Below are 24,316 nucleotides of genomic sequence, written 5' to 3'. Positions count from 1 at the left end.
GAATCAAGGTAAGAGAGCAGATCTTCACGGGTGTTCAGGAGAGCAGTTTCCGTGCCTCTGGCAGCTCTGAAGCCAGACTGATGGTCATGGAGACAACCAACATATTCATGGTGGAGAGTAAGCTGGGAGATGACCAGCTTATGCTGCCCACCTGTTGCTCAACCCTCAGACTTCTTAACCTATACTCTACATCTACCTGGCTTGCGAAAATCTCCAGAGCACCTTGGAGCGGCATGTAAAGCTGCTGCCCTCGCTCTATCATCTTCTCTCACCCCCTCCCCACTGAACCCTCTCGCTAACTCCAGGTGCTGCTGTGGCAGTCTCTGGCTACTTGGCGGATCGCTGGATTTCCCGCTTTCGCTTTCTACTTCTATGGCAGCTCTATTTTCTGCTCTATCCCTACTTGTTCTACTGGAACTTTCTTTAGAAACATCTTTTTCAGGCATCAGTCTATTTTGTTTTGCTGTGTGGGGACCTACTGGATCAAACACGCCTCAAAAAGTCATGACTCTTTCGTTTTTTGTCGGACCTGTTGTAACGTCAGCCCCTCCTGGACTTGTGCAATGTCATGTGGTGTGCATACATGGCACACCCCACGTGGTACGTTCAATAAAAAGGCTGCATGGCTTCCCGTGCGCCAGTTTCACACTAAATTCTCTGGCTCTTGTGTGTATGTCCAGCCAGCATGCAGGAGGGTGTCCGGCCCTAACGGCCCCCATAACAACTGGCAATGAGGTCTAATGAAACTCATGTGCTGCCTGGACTGACCATGTAATGAAGGGGGGGATCTGCCACGCAGAGCCCCACCATCCATGTCGGATCCTGTCCGGCAACCGTCAGCATGGCTGGCGAGGTCTGGTGGTTCAGGGGCGCCCACAGCTGTAGGTCCCAGTGTGGGCCTACATGCATCAACCAACATCGTAATTGACAGGCACAGTCCTGATGACGCTGGTCCTCCGACGAGATGGATGCATATTGAAGATTCCGGGGTGTGCAGTTGCAGTGCGTGAGTGAGAGGAGCGGTTTCCATCCCCACCCTGGAGTTGCCTCTGCAGTAAGGTGGTGCTACTGCCAGGGGTGGGGCTGGGGGTGGGGTGAGTTGGGGCGGCATCCGCCACAGTAATGGCACCAGAGGAGAAGGGCTGGCGTGGCAGACGCAGCCGCTGTGTCCACATGCAGCTGCCAGAGGGCACTCCTGCCTGGGGAAGGCGACGTGTGCCGCACTTGTTGAATGTAGATCCCTGCTGATACAAATGGTGAAGGGGTATGCTGCCTGCCCACCGCCGACACTTGCAAAACACTGCATCTCAGGGGAGAAATGGAGGCCGCGAACAAGCAAGGCTCCTGAGTGGGCGGAGTAAAGGAAAGAAAATCTCCTGCCAAAGAAAGAAAAGGTGGGTGCAGCGTTTGCCGGGTTAACAGCAAATAAAGGCTTCTGTATGTATGGTGATTCCCAATCCTCATGACTGTGCCTATCCTTGTGGCCCCACTCCACACAGTCAATGGTTGTGTTATGTCAGGCTGTCGTCCTGCACTGTCCTGAAGGATTCAAATGGATTCAGTAATTATGCACATTGAATGCTGGGGGCCCACATGTGGTAAGTGTGCTTAAAACGGTCCCATGTATGTTGGGAGCTGCGATCCCGCTCGTCAGTGGCAGACTTAAAGTGGACCCAGAGACTGTGCACGCTGTTGCTTGGGGGAGTTCCCACCTCCCATGTGAATTAGAGTTCCCCTAATGTATTTGCTGCCCTATAGACACCTACTTGACCCAAAGGGGGTATGTAACGGTAGAGCACGTGTTTGGCACTGTACGCTTGTTGCCTCATGTCATTGCTTTAATGTTTTACCCTTGGAATGGGATGTTGTAACTTAACCCCCTCTTAGTATCATGCAATGTCACGTGGTGTGCACACGTGGCACACCCCACTTGGTACGTTCAGTAAAAGGGGCGCACGGGACACTAAACTTTATGGCTCCTGTGTGTATGTCCAGCCAGCATGCAGGAGGGGGTTCGTCCCTGCCAGCCCCACTAAAAGGGCCTCATTCCGCGTAAAGGGAAACAATCCTCACCGAGACACTGAATTTGTTCCCAAATTGTTTGCTTTGCCTCTTATTGGTGTATTTGGATCCTCTACATCGACATCCTTTGGCCAACATTCCCGCTGTGTACCAGCCCGAATTTCAATGTTTGCCAATTGGCTTTCGATTGATTTTAAGACAAACATACCTCCACATTGTTATTGTTATATCATCTTCCAAGTGAACTTAAAACCATGTTTAGTGCAGAGAACGAATTTGATCCCAAATTATTTGGGTCTGTTGAGGTCTGCATTAGAGCGTTACAAACTAAAGTTTAGCACAGGAGAATCACTTTACATTGAGAGGGGAGGGATCGGCATTGAGTCTTTTTCTTCAATGATCTGCCGTTTATTGGACTCCTAATAAAATGGGGACTTGCAGAGAAAATGAGGACAAAAGGTCCGAGATTCCCGAGAGATTTATACTTGGCTCGACAAAAGTAACAGATTCTTCTTAAAGGGATGTTCCGGGACTTTTTTTTTATTGTCCCTACGGTTCGGCCATGTGTTTTTAAGCATAAATCGGTAGATCGTAGAAAACTTTCCTATGGACCTTACCCGACTTTTCGTCCATTAACGCACTCGAAATCAGCCGCCATTTTGTGATAATCCTATCACTTGCCGCATCGCCCTGGCTGACCTGCTTCTGCGGCACTAAATCAAATCCCCCGCCCTTGAAACAGACTTTATCAAAACATTCATATTCCCCACCTCTCTCCGTGACGTGACTGTGCTGCGTAGGCAAACGCGCCCAGGCGTCTTCTACGCGACTCCACACAAACCCGGAAACCAACACAGATCAGCTCACAACACAGCGCGCCACAATTCGGAATATGAAACTGTACTTTTAAATCAAACCGCAAGATTGTAAATTTGGTAAAGTACATTTATTGGACATCAAATGTTTAGAGAATATTCAGCGATTTGCATTTTTCTTTGCTCTCGATCCAAAATAGTTCGTCTTGAGGCAAGCGATGTTCGTGTGCAGTACACAGGGTGTTGGTTTACGATAAAATAAGCTCTTTGGTCGCACTGATAATCGCATGGCTGTTCCAACAACGAGGCACTATGCCACCACAACTGTATGTTGCATCTAGCCGTTAGTACCGCGTAAGGGCATACTTGTACTTGGCGATCGTCCCATAAAATGGTCAGGGTGGTAACGTTGTTCACGCGGAGAAGCAACTGGCGGTTGTAGAAGCCATCCGCCGGTGTCTGGTACTCGTGACACAGACAATAATGAAGGATGTACCTGTTTTAAAAACATAAAAAATGAAATTAGTCTCACCATCAGATCTTTATTAAAATTATTCATTTTATATATTAGGTCGGGAAATTATTTCATAGCTAGGACAGTGCAACTGGGTATTATACGTCAAGGGGGGGCTGTAGGATACTGAGACAGTCCCCCAGTGCAGGGGTTGACAGGGAGGCAGTGCAGGTGGAGAGTGGAAGGGCCCAGGACCGAGGTCGCAGACAGTGGACAAGTTGTAGCAGGGGAGAGGGAGAGAGAAAGCAGAAGCAAAGAGGAAGGTTTTGAGGTGCTTCCGTAAAAGGAGATGGTTCTCCTCAAGATAGTGCGCGGTACAAAACAATATGCCACATAGAACGAACAAGTACAACTTAACCCGTCTTTAAAGCTACTGTATAGTAATTAAATTGCGGTATAAACTCATCTAAAGAGTTACTTACATTATATTTGCATTTTCCATTGTGTCTGTGCGTAGGGCAGCCCCGAAATACCACTCCTTCTATGCCAACGTTATTTCTTCTAATGAACGAACATTAAATGGCTTTCGTTTCTGAAATTATATTCATTATCGTTTACGTTATTGCACCACACCCCCAAAAAGAAGTCTTTCGGGATGGTCCCGGCCTGTCAAGGTCAAATAACAATAGAACCTTATACTGAGTCGTGGGCCATTCCGGCACCCAGCAAAAAATCAAAGCAGCTGACCTTCACTTTGAACGAGCACACATTCCTAGTTAGCTACATTCAGTGTAAGGCCATCTCACAGGACTTGAAATTTACACTCCATCTTTGCATTTTGTCTGCGTGCATTTGCAGCCCCAGAGAACCATAAATACGGAGACATTGTATATTTTTTGAAAAATTATTTATATTACTGTTTGGTTTAATTTAATGCGCAAATGAACAAGGTTGGATAGACACATTGCATGCACACTGAGCAATCACTTTTATTTACACATTACATAGATACACATATTCAATGGGCCTGCAACATGAGGAGACTCGAGAGAACAGACAATCAAATTACAATCATTTAAACCGTGATGTGTATTTCTCAATGAGCTCTGCTTTAGGTGGACATGGAACAGAGGCAATGTTGGGTGGCAATGCAGTTGTCCCCTGCACAGGTTCGTTCACAACTCCATGTATGTGCCTATCTAGGACATCAACAATAAGTCTCTCAATAAACTCATATTGCATATCCTGAAACACTGGTTTGATCACCCATTGTTTACTTCTTTTAGTGAAGGCCTTATTGTAGCGAAGCGTCCCTAAAGTTCCGGTCGTCCTACTTTGTTGACGGCCAACATTATGGTTATGTGCCAAGACCGCTAGAAGAGTCCGATTTATCATGCCCTCCATGCCAAAATGCAATTGTTTTGGCCTGTACTTTAGGCACATATTGTGGAACACCTCCAAATCTCCTGTGTGGCAGAATTCCGTGAGTCCCCTCAAATCTCTTGTTATAGTTTTATCAAATACAATCTTTTCAATGGCTTTGTGAGTGGGTGATGAAGGAATCAACCACTTCTTCTTCCGTGCCTCCTCTGTGGACAAATGGCCATGTTCACAATTGTGGAAATGTTGGTTTGTGGTCCAGCGGTGAACGTTGCTACAGTGTAGCATTACTGACCGCCATTTTTCCAGTAGAATTTCCAACGACCCTTCACATGTTTTTGAGCTCCACCAAAGATGGTTGCTGATTGACTTGGACCACTGTGAAATACCTTGCATATCTTTTTTTTACCTGCAGCCGACATTTTTTTATTGATTGTTTTTGCAAGATGCCATACGTCAAATTGGTGATTTATATTTTTGTACTCTTCTCTCATTGTCTTGGCAATTGAAACGTGTCTGTCCGTGGCTATCAGGTCGATCACCATTCCCCGCGATTGTAGTTCTTGCAATGATGCTACAAAGCCAACTTTCTCCATGGCCACTGAGGATGTACTTTGTGACACCTGTACGACCACCGAACTCACAATTTTCTTACTTTCCATGTCCTGAAAGTGGTAGGTGCAGTACTTGGCTGAAAATCCTGGGCTGTCGCACTGTCCATCACCGGCTAGCCTGAACCGTTTGCCCGCGAATGTACTATCAATAGACATTTTTTCCATTCTCCAAGCTTCGCTAATGGCTGGAAATAGATAATCGGTTTGGTATTTGTAGAACTGAGTTTTCGCAATGAAATGGATTCCCACAAACTGAAAGAAAGACTCTAACTTTTTAAAACTTGAACCACTAAAAAGTGCAGCCGCTGCACAAAGTAGATTGCCTGCTGGCAGTTGCCCCAGCATGGGTTGTGCAGACCATGAGAAAGGATGATATTTTGTACAGGTGGCATGTATTTTAAGGTTAGTGCCTCGAATAGCACGAGTCACATTAATCAATGGCTCCCCACATACTTCCCCACCAACCGAATGCCCACATTTCATCCGAATAATAATATCAATCAAACAACTATCGAATACAATGAATTTGGCCTCTTTCCTTATACTGTCACTCTGCATCCCAGCTGGTTCGGCCTGTAACGTTGAGGACATGTCACTCACATGAAAGGTAGAATCTCTGATATCGTCTTCCGCTATGTTCAGTGATATTGATGGTGTTTCATTGTCGTCCACTTCATTCTCTTCCATTGCAACATCTGTTCCTTCTCCGGCGATGGGTGAATAAAACAATTTCTTCAACTTTCTCGCGGTCTTAGTTTTTGCGGGTGTGGATTCTGTGAATTGATCTCCGACTGCATCCGAACTACCAGGAGGACATTCACTATCAATGGCTGGTGGTGGTATAGCTCCGTTGTCAATCACTTCATATTCTTCCGATTGGCACGATGCATCTCCAGTCTCAAGTCCCTGCCAAAAGGTTTGACACGCAACATCTCTCGTTCGCTTCACTGTCTGTGTAGATCTAGTCCGTACACCCACTCGCAACTAGAGGACAGATTGGAAAAGGGATGTTCAGTTTAAACACAACTTACAGTATTGAACTATTAACAGTGAAAAACAACATAATATAGTGACCAGGACACTAACCTTCTTTTGCTTTCTTTTCTTTGAAACTTTCTTGCCTCGAACTTCAACATCAGGACGCTGTTGCTCCGACTCGTGTGTGCATGTCTCCACTTCCTCTTGCGCTGCAATGACTATATTTTCATGATAAGCACATCCATCACGCACTGACGCTCCATCGACTCCCTGAAACATAGAACTTTCATTAGTATGTATAATAATATTGAAAACACAAAATGTACTTGGGGACCAATACCCACGTACATCTCAATAGCAAAACACGAATGAACGCTTTGTGTAGAACATTCAAACGACAATTATTCACGCATTGTTGATCTAGTTAGATGGAACTGTCAAGATCCATACCTCGGGCTCCGCATAGACTTCCATTGATGATATTATTGAAGATGACGCTTCAGCAACTCCCTGAAACACAGTAATTGCATTAGTATGGTTTTCTATTTTGTTAAAAAGAACATAAACTTTGTGCAGGCGTCAACGGCTCATCTAAATAGACCTGCACAAATGATCAGTTGTCTAAAATAAATAATGGATATCTAAATATGATTCGATTTGCTCGATCGTTGGAAGTGTCACCACCCAGAGATCTGCATCAACTACTAGGGGTGATGTTCTTGTAGAAGAAGCTCCGTCATCTCCCTGAAACATAGTACTTGCGTTAATAAAGAAGGAAGTATAGCGGATGTAATCACGTCATATGATTTCGCTTGATCGAACTGTCAGTATCCATACCTCGAAATGCATAAGAACATCAAGGGACGATGTAACTGCGGTGCACACTTCTGCAAGCTGTTGCGCCGACCCGTAACTGCATGCTCCCCCTTCTTCTTGGACTAATGCTCCATCGACTCCCTGAAACATAGGACTTTCATTAGTAATGAACACAATATTGAAAAAAGAAGACACATAGGAGGGCGACGACAGAAGGACATATCAATGGCTAAAAACGAAAGAAACACTGTGTGTAACAATCACGCTACAAGAATGCAAGATCTAATGATCTCCATCGATGGAACTGTCCGGAAACGTACCTCGAGCATCTGAGTGACATCAACGGTTGTCGTCAATGCGTTGGACTCCTCAGCATCTCCCTGAAAGACAGTACTTGCATTATTTTGGATAACAATAATTATAACTGAAAACAAAGACTAGAGGACGAGTACAAGGGTGTACCATTAGGTAAAATAATCACACGATAAATTAAAACTATTGATTTACATGCCTAAAACAAGTCAGTGGCAGAATAGCTAAGTAAGATTACCCGATAGGCGCTTGAAGTGGCTGATGACTGCAATAACGACACGGATGGAGAATCTTCCGCCTTCATATTGAGTGGATACATAAATGGGGAAATTATTGTTAGCTAATGCTACACACTACCGCAAGGCCGAGAGATAAATCCGTAAACTTGACTCACCATTGGAGGGATGTGGACGAATACAGTGGGAATAGCGGTTGAGAGCAATTTTCGCTTCGCTCGCGGTGTGTTCTTCTTTATTAGCAATGATGTGGAGTACATGTCAGAGGTAAAGTGCCTGCTGCAGATGCGGTATCGATCACCCCTCTTGTCCGCAAAGACTTCTAGGACTCTACTTTCAAGCTCAGACGGTGGATATCCGCAATATCGGACCCATTCTCTTATCTGATCTATTGTCTTAGGGAAAACATGCATTATAGTACCTTCAGATTTGTTATGGGTCTTCGAATGGCAACCGCCAATGGAACAGGCAGGCATTGTGGAAAGTTCTGAAAAGTAAAGATCAACAATTCTCAATGAATACCAATGTGTTAAAAAATTAAATGACACATAAAAGGTTCAATGCAAGGTTCGTTTTGGTTGTTGGAACTATACACGTTATTCACATGCGGATAAGTATTTGAATAACTTTAAAAAAATAGAAAAATAATTTGACTAAACTCAGAACATGTGACTAGTTCCTTGCATGTACTGTCTTGAACGAAAAGAAAACATGGATGCAATTTGATGACTACTAGCAAATAGATATAATTTAAAAAAATTGGACGCAAAATGATTATGGTACATGGCCTTACCTTGACGAACAAACAGTTAGATGCAGGGATCAGAGTAGTTTCTTGTCGTAGAACAGGGAGCAGTTCACAGGTTGCAAACTGACGAGTTTGCTCGAAGTGGTCACGGAAGTTCACAGAGACGAAGAGCAGATAACCAGCACCTTCACGGGTTCTCATTAGAAATATGAAGTGGGTTATAAAGAATTCGAAACAGGGGTGTGTTTGTGAATGAATGACGTGAATATGTCGTGGCATTATGCGGATTGCAGGGGGGCATCCAGCGTGAGGGGGGATGCTTGGCAGGAGACACGGGGTCTGGAGGTAGACATGGGAACAACAACCCATGCTCTATAGACCACTTTGAAGTGTACATGGTCTTTGGCACCTCTTGGCCTTTATCGCTCCCTGACAGCTCCACTTGCCAGCGCAAGTACCCCGGTGCGAACTGCCTTTGATAGGGCGGGGGGGTTGGATTGGGGCGGTGGTCGTGCAGACAAGACACATGAAGACTCGTGAATGGAGACACACTTATGTGGATTGCAGGGGGGCGTCCAGCGTGAGGGGGGATGCTTGGCAGGAGACACGGGGTCTGGAGGTAGACATGGGAACAACAACCCATGCTCTATAGACCACTTTGAAGTGTACATGGTCTTTGGCACCTCTTGGCCTTTATCGCTCCCTGACAGCTCCACTTGCCAGCGCAAGTACCCCGGTGCGAACTGCCTTTGAGAGGGTGGGGGGGGTGGATTGGGGTGGTGGTCGTGCAGACAAGACTCGTTTGCCGCAGGGCCTCACCAAGGAGAGGCCATCTAACTGCATGTAAGAGGCAGGCTGCCGGATCTAGTACATGGAAGGCAGGGTGGTGAGTTTAGAAATACCTCAACCTTCCTGGAGAATATATGGGTGCAGTTCACCCTGGAGACCCTGGATGCCTAGGCAGTTAGTCAGCAGCAGGCTGGCCTGTGGTGGCTAGGCGGCACGGGCCAGAGGGGGTCATCTCTGTACCCGGTGCCCAAAAGGATGATTTATTATGATCAACCATATTGATTATTTACCTATAACCATATTTTGTATCAATAAAATCCAACAGCCTTTTATTGCCAACGCTTGAACAAAGTGGTGTGGTAACAACCATTGTTAAAATATATGTTGGGTTTTATTTTAGATCTTAATTTCAATTGAACATAAATAATAAACATTACACATTGTAAAGTTCCGGTTGCAGCACATCCAGGGAAAATCCGCGGTATTGTCCACTGTCGCTGGGGAAATGTTGTCTAATGGCAAGTACCGCACAGGCAGGTATTACTCTCCGAACGTGGTGTCCGAGCCTCCCGTGAAGCCACCAAGTGAAGCAACGATAGGCCACCAGCCTGTACCACCTGTGAAAAAGAAAGATGCAAACTGTATTAAAATGACAAAACTTTCTTATCAATGTCGATTCAGGTAAAAAATGTCATTCTGCTTTGAAAAAAATTCTATCTAGAAAATGCACAATATGGAACCAAGTGGCATCACTGACATCACAACCAGAGTATACTTACTCGTTACTCGGATTACGCGGACGAACAGTGCCGCGAAGTTCGTGCATAAGCACCATCATCATCCTCAACACGGTCCGTGAGAGGCAGGCTTCCCTGAACTCTGGCAGCTCGGTGATGCATTGCGGACTTGGCTCGCCTTCCGAAATGTAGGCCAAGCACCCGGAATTTTCACGGCAGCAGCAGTTCTCCTCCTCAGTTGCCATTAGCTCGCACCGATTGCACGTGCACCAGGTGGAGACGCCGTCCATGCGACATGGTCCAGGCTCTTCATCCGTTGACTGGTCCTCCCAACTGCCGTCCGAATCCCCATCGTTTTCGCGTGCTTGCCTTTCCAGTAGTTCCTCCTCGGTGTACTCGGGCTCGTACATATACGGCATTATTGTAGCCATTGTGTGGTAAAGAAAGTAAAATAATTTACAGAGATGGTACAGGTGTTCACAAGGCCTAGAAGCGGCGAAGGTAGCTGACCAGAGCACAGAAACGAGTCACAGAATACTCAAAGTAACACAGAGAGAGTAATGGAATCGAAAATCTGCTGCTGTGTGTTGTGAAACGGTGTGTTTATACTTATTGAGGAAAGAGGCGTCCTGCCATTTCCATGGCGACACTTCATTAGCTGAGGCGCAGCGATTGTTGACACGAGACGTGCTTTGGCGTTGGGAAATGGGCGGTACGGGTCTGCTGATGACAGGGGCGGGGGATTTGATTTAGTGCCGCAGAAGCAGGTCAGCTAGGGCGATGCGGCAAGTGATAGGATTATCACAAAATGGCGGCTGATTTCGAGTGCGTTAATGGACGAAAAGTCGGGTAAGGTCCATAGGAAAGTTTTCTACGATCTACCGATTTATGCTTAAAAACACATGGCTGAACCGTAGGGACAATAAAAAAAAAGTCCCGGAACATCCCTTTAAGTACTGGTTTCTGCCAGCAAGTACTACGAGTGCAAAGATGCAGAAAGAGCCCCCTGGAGGGGGCGCACCTTCAAGCTACGGGAGTGATGTGGTGACGCAAAGGTCATGGATTTAGTGATGTCACAGCGTATTTAAAATACACATAGTTGTGCTATACATCAGGGAGCTGGTGCTGCGCGGGGAAACACACGCGCAAAATGGCCCGTGCAGCAAAGCATTTTCACTGTACTTTCTTCCTTTTTATTCTCTTCTGTAGAGCGCTGTTATATTAGGCATGCAGCTTCAGCATTTCCTTGTTAAAAGAGACTTTTATATTACACGTGTAGCAAAGCTTTTCTTTTAAGGGTCTGTCCAACAGGCATATCTTTTAGCTTTCTTTCTAGCACTCTCCTTCGACACTCTTATATTATTGCATGGAGTAGGTAGGCAGGGCTAGGGTTAGTATGTAGCTAGAGCTGTATTAAGTAGATGTAGCAGTGAGCAAGAGATCCACCATGTTTTAACAGGCCCGTGTTAAAAACTGCAGTACTGCCATCTTTAGCTAAAGGCTACAGCTCGCATTTAATTGAATTTCATTTCTGCTGATGAGCAGAGAAACGCTGAGCAGTCACAGTTAGAATACAAGGAAGATGCCAGGTATTGTCTAATTAACTGTTGCAAGGAAGCATTTTCTCATCAGACCAAAGCTAACCCCCAGACAGCAGGTGCAATCCCACGAGATATGGGGCAACGCACAGTGGGCGCAGGGGACACAGTAATGGCGGTATAGAGACAAAATATTAAAATATCACTCTCAGTGGGTGTGGGACACAGCAGGGAACATGTTCCCATCATGCCGTGAGAGGGAACATTCGACAAGGAGGTGGTACAGCATATGTATACATATATACTGACCACATACAAGGGAAAAAATTTGAAGAGCAGGCAAAACATTTTGGAATTGTGGAAAATGTTCAAGGAGGTCGAAAATCCACCCACAGTAGGGGAAGGTAACAGTTCTAGCAACGTCACAATACCGTCCACCCAGTCTGCGTATCAACTCTTCCCGGTCAACACCCTACAGCCTGCAGTGCGATACACCAATCCTTGTCACATACCAGTAGGGGATGATAAAAAGTGAACGGTAAAAAAGAAATTAGATGGTAGTACCTTGGCCTCTGCAGGGCCTTTGAGTAATAGAGCTAGTGCCCCTACAACAACCAGAAGCATGGTTGTCGGAGATAGAGAAGACGCCTGTAGGCAGATATAGAATGTGTTAAAAAAAAGCAGAGGGGGAGCTAGAAAGGGTAGCACGAGAGCAAGAGGCGCGGACAGTGTTAACGCCAGACACATGAACAACAGGGAACATTTGGTTTAAATTAGATAGTACCCCATTCTGGATGCAGTCATTACTATCCAAAAAGAAGAGGACAGCTATTCTGCATGCAATGAATCAGTAAAGGAGGATGATGAGGGGGAAGAGGCGCAGGAGAATCTGAAATGTTGGAAAGATGTACGAGAGAAAGACAAGAGCAGAGATAGAGGAAGAGGTAGGGAAAGAACAAAAGGCCACCCAGAATATCAGTAGCAAGTAGTGCAACAAGCGAGAGCACAGCGCCGGCCCAGAAACAGCTCCCCTTGTTACAGAAAGGTCAATAGGGACCTCAGTATGTGCCGTGGCCACACATGGACAAAGAGAATTTGATTGACAGTTTTCCATCCCTCACGGAAGGGGCCGGCAAATGGATGTATGCCCCAGAGAAGCGTACAGCAGGGATTACTTTAGATATCAGAGACATGAATAGTTTGTCTGCCTTCATTGCGGGCAGAATATGGGCCCAGGCAGGATATGAAGGGGTAACCTTGAGTAATAATGTCCACAACAGAGTACCATTCAATAACTGTCGAACACAAATATGGAAAGTACTCAGACAGATGTACCCTGACACATCAGACATACAATCCATCTTCGCACACACTATGATGCCAGACGAAGACCCTGCACATTACATTCAGCAGATACAGGGAATGTGTTCTACCATATATTAGTGAAAGGTCTCTGTGAAGCAGTGCATGCAGAATTGGGGAAGGTGGTGGGAATTGAGACGAAAGGATAGCCCAAAAAGATATGATATGATGTGGAAATAGCACACAAATCACACTACAGGTGAGTAATGCAAGACAGGGAGAGAAATAAAATTATTAACGCCAAAAGGTCGAGAAAAAATTGGGGCAAAAGAAATTGGTTAAGATCAGCATGGAAGGTGCTGTAATTACTAACGTTATACCGAGGCACCCGGAGTACAACCTCGCACAGCGAGGGGGGCTCAATCAAGGTATGGGTAATGTCCAACATGTTGTGTATATTCCATGAGGGGGAGGATATGGTCAACAGGGATGGTATGCCCCACAGGGGTATGGCCAACCATGGGGATATTCACTGCAAGCAGGGTATTCATCCCAAGGAAGGAGGAACTATCAGAAAGGGAGGGGGCGGAGCTTGGACATGGAGGGCAGAGACCCAGACTTGGAGGACCATGTATTATTTGCGAGAGAATAGGACACTTTGCACGAGAAGTAGGAGCAGGCCCCAAGCACAGCATAATCAGGGTGGGCTCTCAGTGTACTAGACACCCACCTATCTCCCATAGCACCGGATACTGTCATGGGGCAGTAACCTGTTGACTAAAGACGCAGTATCACGCTATTCAGGGTTAACAGTGTTCGGATGGAGCCCCTTCCCAAATCCCCGATAGGCCAGCCACAGAGAGTTCTGATGTGCGCAGTCCTTTTGCTAACTGCAGACCCAGAAGAGGAACCCAAGGTTGCAGTCAAGATAGGCCAGAAAGAATTTTCATTTTTGGTCGACACAGGTGCTACCAAGTCCTGCATTAGGGATGGTAGATTTCCACTGTCGGACAAGATGGTGGACACGCTGGGATTCTCTAGGGCTGTTGTTATGGTTCCTACCACAGAAGATTTGATGCTCACTATAGGTGCACAACAAACTGTAGCACTCCTATTGTATTCGAGAGAAACACTGATCCACATATTGGGAAGAAACATAATGAGCAAATTGAATATTTTCATTTTCAGAAAAGGGCATCATGTTTTCCACCCCAGGCATTAATCACACACAAGTAGCAGCACTGATCCAAGCATTATGTGCACACAACACTCTGCAAGGTACACCGCTCCACCCAGAGATCTTTCTTTATGGGGTACTGGTATCGTTAGGATGGTATCCAGATTTTCCGATTGCCCACAGAGTTTTTATTCAGACCGGCAGTGCACAAGGAGATACCAGCACCGCGATCATAGTTCACCTAAAAGCAGCAATTTCAACAAAAGAAATGGTCATCTTGCATGACACAGATAATGACGCTATTGAAAGATGCACTGTAGTATGCATTAACCCCAACAACAATTGACAAATGTGACAATGGACAGCTCCTTGCAGATGACAATGATGTAGGGGAGGCTGTGTTCCAGATATGTATACCATGTCCGGTAGTTGTGGAACACAGAGAGGTCCCCAGAAAACATTGGTCTAAAAAATAGTGCTGCCATTCTTACAAAAAGATTTGAACAAGGTGACTAAGGAACTATGGACCAGCAGCCCACACGATGTCAGCCTGCTGAAAGGTATAGGGGTTGTCTGCATCAAACTGAAACAAGGGGCAATGTTACCCCAAGAAAGATAGTACCCTCTGTCAAGGGAAGTGGATGAGGGAATAGATGACACGTTTGTAGCATTATGGCAGAAGGGGAAAATTCAGATTTCAGAACCTCCATGCAACACAGGCATATACCATGTTAAGGAAGTGAAAGGGGGATCATGGAGAATGATCTAGGACCTGCGCTCATTTAACAATATAGTGGAGCCGGAGTTCCCAGTGGTACCGAACCCAGCCACCATTTTGTGTAGTACACCCACAGAAGTAACATGCTTCACAGTAATAGATTTGAGTAATGCATTCTTTTCAATACACTTGCACCCAGACTCACAGTACCTCATTGCATTCTCTTGCCATGGCACCAGATTCCAACACCCTGGATTACTACAAGGTAAGGTGAATCCCCACATATTTTCAAAACGGTGTTACAAATGGATTTTGGGAATGTGCATATGCCCAGCAAAATGAGGCAATACGTTGATGACACTCTTAGCTGACAATGGGCCTCATTACGACCCAGGCGGTAAGGGGTTAACGGCAGCGTTAACAGCGCCGACCCTTACCGCCTGAGTACGAGGTCCCTTAGCGCCATGGCGCTTAAAATCCATGGCGCTAAGGGACCATGGAGTTAATTACGCCACCGTAATTTACGGTGGCGTAATTAACGCCTTCCCCACTCCCATTATACCCTATGGGGCAAAAATGGGAATGGGGAAGGGTAAATGGGGATTGGGGACTTACCGCCCCGCCAAGGTCGGAATGGGGCGGTAAGTCCGCCAACCACCATGGCGTAAACGTAGTTTACGCCATGGTGGTAAAGTCACGGCCCAGGCGGTAACTTACCGCCTGGGTCGTAATGAGGCCCAATGGGTACAGTGTGGACAAGAACCTGTTGTTTCTTGTCTTTGCAGGTGCTACTGAAGGCTGGATACAGGAATGGTAAGCGTTTGTTCTTGCAGGTTCAGGATCGGAAAGAAGAAAACTGGAACAGACACGGTGAGCGTTCTGCTGCAGATGCAGAATAACGCGAAGCACGTTTCATCAATCGGGTGTGGTTTAAATAGCCTTGGAGTGATGAGGCGTCTTCCTCCACGGCCTCGCCTAGGTAAGAAAAGAGTTCCTGTTCCAGAAGAGTTCCAGTGTTGTATCCAGGGAGTGGAGCTTGCCCCACCCAGGTAAGAAAGTAGTCCCGGCTCACAGAGGATTCCTATGTGGCTGGTAAGTAAGCAGCATGGTCTGCTGCAGGTAAGTCCACCCAAGCATCTTCATACAAATTATGAGCCCGGCGCTTCCAGTGCCGGGACCAGTGACTTTGATGAGCCTGGTGCCACCGGTGCCAGGACAAGGTCCAAAAGGTCCCAGTGGGGACCGGCTGGTGCCTATGATGAAGGTTAGGGGCCTGCTTCCAAGGACGTTGGGCTGGTCCTAGCTCCTTGGAAGCAGTGATCATGACAGCACCCCCCCTCAAGGCCCCTCCTAAGCGTGTCTTCCCCCGGGGTTTTGGCTTGTCGGGGTGATTAAGATGGAATTTCTTGACCAGACGAGGTGCGTGGACATGTTCTGAGGGTTCCCAAGACATTTCCTGGGGGCCGTATCCTTTCCAATCAACCAGGTAATATAATTTAGATTTGGAGATTTTGGAGTCTAGGATGTTCTTTACTTCGAACTCAAGTTCTCCATCCACTAGAACAGGTTCTGGGAGTTCGGTCAATCGGGTTTCTGGTTGTACTGGTTTTAGTAAGGAGACATGGAGTACTGGATGTATTTTCATATGCGAAGGCAATTCCAATTTGACAGCCACCGGATTAATTATGGCAGAGATGAGATAGGGTCCTAGGTATCTCGGGATGAAGGTGCGGGGTCCTTTTAGAGGCAGGTGCTTAGTGGATAACCAGACCTGATCTCCCACTGCGTAGTGAGGGGCCTCTTTACGGTGTTGATCCGCTCCTTTCTTGTATAGAGCTTTAGCTCTTTGCAGATGGGCAGTGGCTTCTTTAAAAGTACGAGTGATCACTGAGTGCAAGTGATCCACAGCAGGTGTTTCGAATTCTTGGGGAGGATCCAGGTTAGAGGTCCTAGGATGGTTTCCGTATAATAGGAAGAAGGGAGTCTTCCCGGTTCCAGAATGGGTCGAATTGTTATAAGCGTATTCAGCGATCCAAAGGATATCCTTCCAAGGGTTTTCAGTTTGTTGGAACATGCAACGTAAATATTGCTCCAGAGTTTGATTTGTCCTCTCGGTTTGTCCGTCAGTTTGGGGATGGTGACTGGTTGAAAGTCTCACATCAATTTGGGCTAAGCGACAGCAACTTCGCCAAAAGTGGGAGATGAATTGACTTCCCCTATTGGAGACCAAAACCGAGGGAAAACCGTGTAACCGAACGATGTTTTCTAAGATTTCTCGGGCTAATACTGAAGCTGAAGGTAGGCCCTTCAGGGGAATGAAGTGAGCCATCTTGGAGAATAGATCCGCGACTACTAAAATGGTATTATACCCTGAGCATGGAGGTAAGTCCGTGATGAAATCCATGGACAGGGTATGCCATGGACAGGGAGGGATGTCCAGTGGGTGTAAGAGGCCGGCTGGTTTCTCCTTCTGACTTTTATTCTGAGCACACACACCACAGGAGATTACAAAGTCTCTAATATCCTTCTTCCATGATGGCCACCAGAAATGTCTTTTGACCTTTTCCATGGTTTTGGTAATGCCAGGGTGACCCTCTATTAATGAGTCGTGATAACAGGAGATTACCTGTTTTTGTATTTTCTCACAGGGCAAGTACAATCGTCCTCGGAAATATGGTAGGTCTTGGTCCACTGAGAAATCCTTCCCCTTGAATTGCCAGTCCTGTAATTCTGCCGGAGTTAGGAGTGATTTGACTGTAGTCTCGATGTCTTCAAAGGATTGAGCGCTGACCAAGCCCAAAATCCTTTGTTCTGGGATTATGGGTATTGGTTCAGGATTGGTCAAGTGTTTATCTATTCCCATCCGGGAGAGGGCATCTGCTTTTCCGTTTTTACTGCCTGGTCGATAAGTAATTATAAAGTCAAACTCAGCCAAAAACAGAGCCCAGCGGAGCTGCCTGGAAGACTGAGCTTTGGCCGTCTTCAGATATTGTAAGTTGCGGTGATCTGTCATTACGGTTACTGTGTGTCTGGCTCCCAAAAGATAATACCGCCAGGCTTTAAAGGCTGATCTGATAGCTAAAAGTTCCTTGTCTGTAATTGAATAGTTGATCTCGGGAGCCGAGAATTTGCGGGACCAAAAGGCTACAGGATGTAATTGGTGTGTGACCGGATCTCTTTGTGATAAAACTGCCCCCATAGCAAGACTAGAAGCATCTGTTTCTACGATGTAGGGGAGTTCTGGGCGAGGGTGTTTTAGAACAGGTGCAGAGATGAATTTAGCTTTTAAGTCCTGTAAAGCTTGTTCCGCCTCGGTAGACCACTCAAAACGTTTGTTTTTCTTTAATAGAGCGGTGATGGGCTGGACTATTCGAGAGAATTCAGGAATGAACCTGCGGTAAAAGTTAGCGAAGCCTAACATGCTTTGAACTCCTTTTACAGAGGTTGGTGAAGGCCACTTGATGACTTTCTTTGAATCCATATGGACTCCATTTGGTGACAATATGAATCCCAGGAACTCAACTTCAGTTACGTTGAAAACGCATTTTTCAAGCTTAGCAAAAAGGTTATGTTGACGTAATCTCTCGAGGACCTCTTTAATGTGTTTCTGATGTTCCTCTTCAGATGATGAATAGACGAGGATGTCATCAATGTAGACAACAACACACACATCTATGAGTTCTCTAAGGACATCATTCATAAAATACTGGAAGGCGGCAGGAGCGTTGCATAGTCCAAAGGGCATAACTTGATATTCAAACAGCCCATACTTGGTGCGGAAGGCCGTCTTCCATTCATCGCCCTCTTTTATTCGTACCAAGTGGTAGGCTCCTCTGAGATCCAACTTTGTATATATACATGCGTCTTTGACTTGGTCCAGGAGTTCAGGGATCAAAGGTAACGGGTATCTGTTTTTAACAGTGATTTGATTCAGGGCGCGGTAATCTATACAAGTCCTAAGGTCTCCTTCCTTTTTCGGAACGAAGAACAAAGCCGAGGAAGCTGGGGATTTTGAAGGACAGATAAATCCGTTAGCTAGGTATTGGTCCAGATATTGTCTGAGGTGAAGATTCTCTGGCTCGGTGAGGGCATAAATCCTGCTGCAAGGAGGAGTTGTTCCGGGTATCAGATCTATTTGACAGTCGTAAGACCTATGAGGAGGCAGGGTGTTAGCTTGGTCCTTCCGAAAGACGTCTTGGAATTCCTGTTATTCGGGAGGTAGTTTGGGAACCTCAGAAGAGATTGCCGCCAGTGAAACATCAGGCCGAGGATAACAAGTGGAGATACATTCTGGAAACTGAACCGTCTTTGCTCGCCAATCGGTCTGAGGATTGTGCTTCTCTAACCAAGGAATTCCCAGAATGATCTGGAACTGAGGGGCCTTGATCACATCGAACACGATTTTCTCCCGGTGTCCCTCTTGGCTCACTAACGTCACTTCTTGGGTGGCGTGAGTTACTGGTCCGGAGGCTATCTCCGTGCCATCCACTGTAGTAATGACGTCTTTTACTGCCTTAGGGACAAGAGGTAGATTCATCCTTGATACCATTTCACGGTCCACATAATTACCGGTTGCTCCGCTGTCGATGTAAGCTTCAATTGCATGCAAACGATCAGGACGTTCAGGGCTAATGAGGACCATAGGCACCACGAAATGCGAGGTCATGGAACAGATTTTAACGCTCGGCAAGAGGACCTCTACACTTGTCGGGCTAGGTCGTTTCCCTGCTCAGAATTTGTGGTACAGGTATCTGCGGCTCCTACAGCATTCTTAGCTGGTTTCACTGGACAGTCTCGAAGAAAGTGCCCCGAGTTTCCGCAATAGAGGCATAATTGCAGCTGTCTTCTCCTTTCTCGCTTTTTTTGGGTTAAAGGTCCTTTCATGCCCCCTATTTGCATGGGTTCCACGGTGTCAGCTCCCCTAGTAGAGGTCTGCGGTTTAGAAAACACTCGGGTATCAAATTTGGAATGATCAGCCTTTCTGTTCTGTAATCTGTGGTCCAATTGAACAACTAAGTCAATATAGTCTGAGCATTCTTGTGGAGGATTCACAACTTGAGCTAACACATCCTTGAGCTCTCCACGCAGGCCTCTGTAGAAAAGCGTTATTCTTTTATCCTCAGGCCATTGAGTTTCCACTATAAGTCTGTTGAATGAGGCAATGTAAGTCAAGAGGTCTTGATTACCCTGTCGTAACGAAAGGAGTTCATTGTCCAAGGCCTGCCCTTGTGCATGTCTTGCGAACAGTTTCTCCATGCTGGACTGGAAGGCCTGGAAATCATGAAGAACCGGATCATCCTGAGTGACTAAAGGGATCGACCAATCTGCGGCACTGCCACTGAGATAAGAAAGCACAAAAGCCACCTTGGCCTGATCTGTTGGGAAGGCAGCTGGTCTACATAAGAAGTGTAGGCGGCACTGGTTAATGAACACTGCAAATCTCTTTGGGTCACCAGAAAAGCGTTCGGGCGGAGCCAAGGGCACATTACCGGGTAGATTGATTTGCACTGGATTTGAGGAGGATGCTGAAGGATAATTTCCTCCTGGAGCGGGCAAAGGTGTTTGTCCTGCCTGCGTTTGTAGCAATTGCCTAGCGAGGTCCTCTGTTCGCTCCTTGGATATTATCAGCTCTCTTCTTAGAGCGTTTGTTTCCTGACGAGCTGCATGTACTTCTGCTCTTAGTTCCCCAAGCAACTGGGCCAATTGATCAGTATCCGAGGTTTCCATTGCGCCTGGGTAGGAGTTTTGCGGTGGGCTTCGCGTTCTGTAACGCTCACCTGATTCCCACGGAGGCGCCGGTCTTGGCAGGATGGTGTCTGTGACTCGAAAAGTGAAGTGCAGGACTCGATTGGCTTCCGGGGCTGAGCCTCTTCGCACTGTGTGTCTAACTCGAAGAGTGAGATATCTGCAGGTGAAAGAATATGGGGTTAATGATCTGGGGTTGTCGGGTATCTCTCTCCCTTTCCCTTCCTCGCTTTTCCGTGGAGCCCCAAGGTGAACGTGCTCACCTTAGATAGGTGAATGCTGGACTCTCCATCTGCGTCTGATGCAGGGTGCCGTTGCCAGTTCCTTCACTGGGTGAAACGTAGGCCTCTTGACATCAGAGGATTGCTACCGTCGTTAACTGCACGAACGGTGAGTTTCCGGACACCTTTTAAGTCCTTACAGTCTTTAGGTGCGTGGGCACGTTAATGTGGAACAGGGCTCTGTATAATGCTTTTTCTATTTGTCTTGCAGGGCTCTTGAGGTAGAAGATGGTGTGAAGAAAGCCGAAGTTCGAGCCAGAGTCTTGGAATGAAGCGCTTGGAAATGCGTAAGTAAATGCCGGTTGCCTGCTTTTCAAAAGCTCTCTAACTGTCTCTTTTCCCTTGCAGTTGTGAGTTCGGGTGTTAAAGAGACGCTGGAAAACGCCGGAGTATTTGCAGGCGCCCTATTGTGGCGGGCGCGATGGCGCGTAAGTAAAATACCTGTCTAATGTCTCTTCTTTTGTCTTTCAGGTGCAGGATTGCAGCGTTGAAGAAAACCGGAATTCGTGGAGTGCCGGTAAGTAATTCCACACAGGAATAACTATGCTTTTGTCTTCACAGGTGGAGGAGCAGCGTGAAGAGATGGTAGCTGCCGATGGATCAGGTGAGGAAAGCATTGCGCGTGAAGGTCGCCGTGCTAACTTGTTGTTTCTTGTCTTTGCAGGTGCTACTGAAGGCTGGATACAGGAATGGTAAGCGTTTGTTCTTGCAGGTTCAGGATCGGAAAGAAGAAAACTGGAACAGACACGGTGAGCGTTCTGCTGCAGATGCAGAATAACGCGAAGCACGTTTCATCAATCGGGTGTGGTTTAAATAGCCTTGGAGTGATGAGGCGTCTTCCTCCACGGCCTCGCCTAGGTAAGAAAAGAGTTCCTGTTCCAGAAGAGTCCCAGTGTTGTATCCAGGGAGTGGAGCTTGCCCCACCCAGGTAAGAAAGTAGTCCCGGCTCACAGAGGATTCCTATGTGGCTGGTAAGTAAGCAGCATGGTCTGCTGCAGATAAGTCCACCCAACCATCTTCATACAAATTATGAGCCCGGCGCTTCCAGTGCCGGGACCAGTGACTTTGATAAGCCTGGTGCCACCGGTGCCAGGACAAGGTCCAAAAGGTCCCAGTGGGGACCGGCTGGTGCCTATGATGAAGGTTAGGGGCCTGCTTCCAAGGACGTTGGGCTGGTCCTAGCTCCTTGGAAGCAGTGATCATGACAACAGGAAATGGTTGACTCACTCCAAGAATTAAAAAATGTGCTATGCTTAGCAACTACAAATTATGACAAAAGATATTTTTCTCTTCTACCATTCTAAGGGCCAAGTTATGATGGCTCTTCTTGCATAGGAGACATTAAAAGGCACAGCCCACTGGCCTATTAGAGTGGTCAACTAGACCCAATAATGCAGGGGCACTTTCCATGCAAACAAGCACTCGCAGCAGCAGCCTTTGCAATACAGAAAAGCTCCACAATCACTATGGGTTGTCCAGTGATGTTTCACATGAAACATGCAGTGTTTTCCATATTGGACATATCCAAAAGTACCCTCACCACTCAGCGAGCTTCAGGGTATGAAGTCACGGTGTCCAACCCTAATGTTAATCCAGCAACATTTGTAGCAGAACCATTGCAGGCAGGAGATTATGTGTATGATTGCACTAGCTACATGGTCACAGTTGATGGCCTCACCATAGTGCAGGAAGAATCATTAGAGGAGGAAGAAGTGCTCTGCGTTGATGGGCCATCGTCAATTGATCAGAAAACAGGTTTCGGCACACGTGGAGCATCAGTGGTGTGCTATCATGCAGAGGATTTTCCGGTTTGGGCCAAAATTAGATTACTAAAGCACTTTTCTGCACGAGCGGCAGAGTTGGTGGCATTAAAAACAGCAGTGGAAATGTCAGAAAGGCAGTGCGTCACCATTTACTGAGATCCAGTGAACGTTACCTTCTCAGTGTACTTGAGGTTGTCAAGATAGAAGAGGAGGGGATTCAGAAAAAGTGATGGCGCTCTAGTGCAATATGCATAACTATTATGATAATAATGTGTTATTTATGTAGCGCCTTAATCCAAAGCGCTTTACAGAGCACATATCTACATACAATATCACCCAAACGAATATGGTACCCATTTATTGACCTCGGAAGAACAAAAGGCTGAGTTGGCCTTGCCGGGATTCGAACCTGCGACCTGCACATCATACTCAGATCGCAGCAGCGAGCACTCAACCCGCTGAGCTATCTTACCGGCTATCTAGATTGATAGAGGCACTGACCCTTCCTGGATTACTGGCTACCATATAATTTGCAGCCCATACATAAGGTACAGATTTAATTTCCAATTGTAATAACAAGGCCAATTCAGCAGCCAAAGAAGCCTTCTATTTGCCACCCGATAAAAATTAATATGGGACACACAATACATAAAGAGATCCCATGCACACAACTGTGTCACGATCACCAATACTATTCACTGAGCCCTACACTGCTACACCTGTGACTCAGATCATAAAGCTACATGGATACATGCCACAAAAAGAGCAGGAACTATGGACAAAGAGAAGGTGCTCTTTATCACCTGCAGATTTGATTTGGAGACAAAACAGCACAGACAGGACTGTGCAGCCCCAAGAGCTGCGTACACCTGCCCTGGAGCAGTTACATAATCCAAAACACATTCAAAGAGTGCATTGCAACTGACATCCACAAACAGTGGTTTGTAGCAGATTTGCAGTACCATGTGGCAGTATAATACAATAGCCATCTAGAGACATAGAGCCAATTTACTGACGTGGTGACCAGACTCCTTAAATACAAATTCGGGACAATCCTAACACCAAAGGTCAAACCACGTCACCTTGTTCTCACCTCTTGTATCTCCCAAGTCAACCAACACCAAGTGCTTTTAACAAATAGGCACTCAGTCACAGTCACAATTTATAAATCACATTTTTAATTTCATAAACAACATAACACTTGATTTTATAAAACATTATTGATTAAAATTTGCAAAAATACATAAAATCCTTTTTACAAAAAAATCCCAATAAAACAATTCCCATGTGTTAATCACCTATGTGGTGTTCACCCTTGCATCACCTGCCTATACAAAACTTGATAGTGTACAACTTAAGGGTGACCACTTACTCTAAAGAGACCAAATGGTCGGTAGCTCATTAGTTCCCAGTTACTAAAGGATACTACTCTACAAGTAATATATCATTTAAGTGTACTCCTAACCCCATTAATGCTACCTTGGGGAGGATAAGTGTCCGAAATATCGGAATACTGTTTCTATTGTCACTTAATCACAGTATACTAAATTGCCCAACATGTTTCGTTCAAAACCAATTTACTATGACAAAGTATTAAAGAACTTCATCAGGGGGACCATCTGTACCCTTCACCAATATTTCTTCACATGAGGTAGATCCAATCTTAAAAACGACTCTTTGTTATGCACCATTAATTTTGTGCCACACAAATAATGACCGTATCATTCTTTGTCATAATTATTTCGACAACGGTTTCTGTAGGGGAGTCTTCAAACAAATATGTCTGACTGCTCAACTTCTGTTCCTAGGAGGTCCAAAAGAAAATAAGGTTTCAGGAACCATGATCTCAACTTTAATGCTGCCAACTATATCTGAAGTGGTTCTCTATACA

This window comes from Ambystoma mexicanum, chromosome 6p, assembly GCF_040938575.1.
Source record: "Ambystoma mexicanum isolate Mex_15411 chromosome 6p, UKY_AmexF1_1, whole genome shotgun sequence".
Classification (NCBI taxonomy): Eukaryota; Metazoa; Chordata; class Amphibia; order Caudata; family Ambystomatidae; genus Ambystoma; species Ambystoma mexicanum.
Note: the sequence above shows the minus strand (reverse complement) of the source record.